At 61.0% G+C, this 3,951-nt stretch overlaps 2 non-coding genes across 2 annotated transcripts in view; both read left to right on the top strand.

The window, feature by feature from the left end:
* Nucleotides 1-1,046: 1,046 nt before the first annotated feature.
* LOC145273304 (5.8S ribosomal RNA) lies at nt 1,047-1,204 on the top strand. The gene has a single exon (XR_013866300.1). It is a non-coding gene; the product is annotated as a 5.8S ribosomal RNA (ribosomal RNA).
* A 595-nt stretch (nt 1,205-1,799) lies between these two features.
* Nucleotides 1,800-3,951, top strand: part of LOC145273131 (large subunit ribosomal RNA) — a 5,721-nt gene continuing 3,569 nt past the window's right edge. Inside the window, exon 1 of the ribosomal RNA XR_013866164.1 lies at nt 1,800-3,951. This exon is cut by the window's right edge and continues 3,569 nt beyond it. This is a non-coding gene — a ribosomal RNA (large subunit ribosomal RNA).

Genomic DNA, 3,951 nt, shown 5'->3' with positions numbered 1-3,951 from the left:
CTCTTTCTCGATTCGGTGGGTGGTGGTGCATGGCCGTTCTTAGTTGGTGGAGCGATCCGTCTGGTTGATTCCGATAACGAACGAGACTCCGGCCTGCTAACTAGTGCGCCGATGTCAGTGATTTTTACGGCGGGCTCGGCGTCCTCCGTGGCGCTCGGGTCCGGGTCGGTTTTCTCACGCACTTCTTAGAGGGACGGGTGGCAGAAAGCCACACGAGGCGGAGCGATAACAGGTCTGTGATGCCCTTAGATGTCCGGGGCCGCACGCGCGCTACACTGGAGGTATCAGCGGGGACTTCGCCCCGGCCCGAGAGGGTTGGGAAACCTCTGAACCACCTCCCGTGATAGGGATCGGGGCCTGTAACCAACCCCGTGAACGAGGAATTCCCGGTAGGCGCGGGTCAACAGCCCGCGTCGATCACGTCCCTGCCCTTTGTACACACCGCCCGTCGCTACTACCGATCGAACGGTCCGGTGAGGTCCTCGGATCTGGCCGACGACGCCGCCGGGCAGTGCGCGACGTGTCCGTCACGACACTCGTGCATCTACGCCTCGGCGTTCGATGCCTGGAGAAGACGACCGAACCCGATCGTTTAGAGGAAGTAAAAGTCGTAACAAGGTTTCCGTAGGTGAACCTGCGGAAGGATCATTACCGTTTTCCCGTTCGAGACTGGTTTGTTGTTTTCCGGCCTACCTCCTCTGTCTGTCGGCGTCAACGCCTCGAATGCGCGCAAACAAACCTATAAAAGGCGGAGCGAGAGATAGATTTGTGGTGACGCGGAGGTTTTTAAAGCCCCAGCTCTTCTTGCTTGCTTCCGCGTCTTACCACCTGTTTGTTTTTTCGCCCACCGCAAGTGATGGCCGCTTCTTCTTTGCCTTGTCGCCGCTTTATCGTTTTTTGTTTTTTTTGCAGCCGCTGTGCCACCGCCGCTAGCTAAAAACAAACTACTCGCGACATTGCAATGCCGTCACGCCTCCTCGCACAGACCTCCTCGCACACTACTAAATCTATATAAACAAAAACTAATATAAAAAACCCAAGTGCTGAACCCTGGACGGGGGATCACTCGGCTCGTCCGTCGATGAAGAGCGCGGCCAGCCGCGAGAACTGATGCGAATTGCAGGACTCAGTGAACATCGACACCTCGAACGCACATTGCGGCCCCGAGATCCCTTGTCTCGGGGCCACGTCCGGTCGAGAGGCGGAACGTTACATGTCTTTCTCCGTTAACGAAACGACATCTTGCCGTCCCCGTGCCCGCCCGGTCCTCGGCACGGTGGTAACCGGGACGTCGCAGGAGCGAGTGACGAGGGGGAAGAAAAATAAAAAAAGAATTGACTCCTTTCAATGTCTTTTTTTTTTTTAAAACCCTCTCCGGCCTCCTCCTTCGTCTCCCGCTGGCAGACCGCGGAGTCTTTTCCCTTTTCGACCGCGTGAAGAAACACTGTGGAGGAGGAGCAGGAGGAGTCTGTCCGAAAGCAGCCGAAGGGAGAACAAAACAAAAAAAAAAGCACCGACCTAACCGACTGCCGACGTAAGCGCCGCCTGCTCGTCTCGCTCTCTGCCTCATGAAGGTGTCTCTCAGCGACGCCTCGAGCAGCGCGACGAGCACGGCCGTCGCACCGTAAAAAGGTGGCCGCGTCGTAGGCAACGTCGGATGGGGAGGACCCACGCTTTTTTTTTAATTGTTGGCTTCTTCATTTTCGGTCGGACGGGCGCTATATCGGCCAGCCGTCGTCACACGGAGGGTACCGATCGAGATTCCTCTCCTCCAAACACCACACTCTACTAAAAACCGCCGCCCTCGGCTCGGACGAGACGACCCGCTGAACTTAAGCATATCGCTAAGCGGAGGAAAAGAAACCAACCGGGATTCCCTTAGTAACGGCGAGTGAACCGGGAGAAGCCCAACGCCGAATCCCGTCGCAAGTTAAAGGCTTCGGGACGTGTGGCGCATGGGTCGAAGGCAGCCGTTCGTTTTCGTCTCGCATAGTTCGGAGTTCCCTCGATCGGGGCCGCCCGCGGCGGGTGCCAGGCCCATTCGGTGCGGACGGCGAGCGACGGCCTTCGATCCGAGAGTCGGGTTGCTTGGGAACGCAGCCCAAATCGGGTGGTAAGCTCCATCCAAGGCTAAATACCGGGACGAGTCCGATAGTCGACAAGTACCGTGAGGGAAAGTTGAAAAGAACTTTGGAGAGAGAGTTCAAGAGAACGTGAAACCGCCCAGGGGTAAACGGGTGGGACCGCTCACCGCGATCGCGGGGGGACTCAGTCCGGTGCTGCCTAGGCTCGAGCCCAAACTCGATGTGTGTTCTTGAAAGAGAGGCCGTCGCGGCACAGGTCGTCGTTCGTCGTGTCCGCGGGGAACTCGTTCTCCGCGGGCCAGCTTTTGTGCCCGCGTCGCCGACGAAGGAGACGGGCCGCGTGGATAGCGGGAAGGGAAACGTGGTGACGACCGCGGCGTCGGTAGGTGGCTGCGTCGGTTGGCTGCGACGGAGGGGACTCGTCCTCTCGATCGCTGCTGCCGCCGGGCCCTAACCCGCCGCATCCGTCGCCGCCGCTTCTTCTTTCCTCCTGCTCCCTCCGCGCGCGACTCCGCTGCACCCGTCCCCTTCTCATCGCTCGGCGTAATCATGGCGCGGGCGCTTCGGCGCGACCTCCGCGCGGCCGGCACCGGACGCACTTCCCCTCCGGTCCGTCGTCGCGACCCGTTCCCGGCGTGCAGGTCGAACACGCGGGTTTTTTTCCGTAGGCGGCAGGCGTTTCATCACCCTGAAAACCCCCGTCTTCCCACCTTGTGAAGTCGGGGGCCACCGGCCGTCGGGCCCGCGAACGTAACTGCCCCTTTCTGCCGGGAACGGAGGAAATCTGACACGATCCGTTACACGTGGCGAGCCGGTCCGTTTTGATCCCGCCGGAAGTCGCGTGCGGGCGACGCACTCTGTGTGTCGCTCCTTAGGCGCCCCACCGTCTCGGGCGCGTGCGCGATGAGAGGCGGGATAGGACTGGCGCGGCCTCGCCGTCACGCACCTCGCCGACGTTTCGGGTTCTTGTCGGGGGCAACCCCGCCCGCGCCCGTTTCCGTTTCCGGAGAGGTCGCTCGGCGACGCTTTTTTACTCGAGCCGCCCGCCACCCCGGGTCAGCGACGTGCATCGGCAACCCACCCGACCCGTCTTGAAACACGGACCGAGGAGTCCTGGCCGTTCGCGAGTCGTAGGGGCCACCTCTGACTAACCCCGAAGGCGAAGCGAAAGCGAGAGAGCGTGTAGGAGGGCGTCGATCGGGAGAGGTGTCGTGGCAAAGTCGTCCGGGGGTCGTCGGGGGGTGTCGTCGGTCTCGTGCCGTCGTCTTCTCCTCGCCTCACCCGCCTCCGAGCCGTGCCCGATCCCGCCGGCGCGGCGTTTTCGGCCTTCCGCCGTCGCTGCTGCGGTGCCCGCAACTTTTCCTTTTTTCTCTCTTCCCGAGAGAGATAGGAGAGGGAAGGCTCGTGGCTGACGTGCGGTTGTTTTTCCCTCCTCCCCGAGAGGGGACCGGCGCATCTTCCAAAAAGGGGAATTGCCGGGCGCCAGCTTCCATATCCTCCTTCCGCCCATCGGTGAGATCCCGCGGCTTGAACTAGTCCTATTTTGTCGTCGAGTTTAGGCGCTGCGCGCGGGCGCATCACCCCCGGGTCGGTTTCCCCTTTTTCCGAGTACGACTCGGCCGACTCTGGCGTAGCGAGCGACCAGGGACCCGAAAGATGGCGATCCACGCCCGGTCGGGATGAAGCCAGAGGAAACTCTGGTGGAAGTCCGAAGCGCCTCTGACGTGCAAATCGATCGTCGGAACCGGGTGTAGGGGCGAAAGACCAATCGAGCCGTCTAGTAGCTGGTTCCCTCCGAAGTTTCCCTCAGGATAGCTGGCGCTCGATCGTCGCAATTCCATCCGGTAAAGCGAACGATTGGAGGCCC

This window comes from Euprymna scolopes, unplaced genomic scaffold (assembly GCF_053919585.1).
Source record: "Euprymna scolopes isolate OS-2025 unplaced genomic scaffold, ASM5391958v1 sca1, whole genome shotgun sequence".
NCBI classification, from domain to species: domain Eukaryota; kingdom Metazoa; phylum Mollusca; class Cephalopoda; order Sepiida; family Sepiolidae; genus Euprymna; species Euprymna scolopes.
Note: the sequence above shows the minus strand (reverse complement) of the source record. Positions and strands in the feature narration are given on the sequence as shown.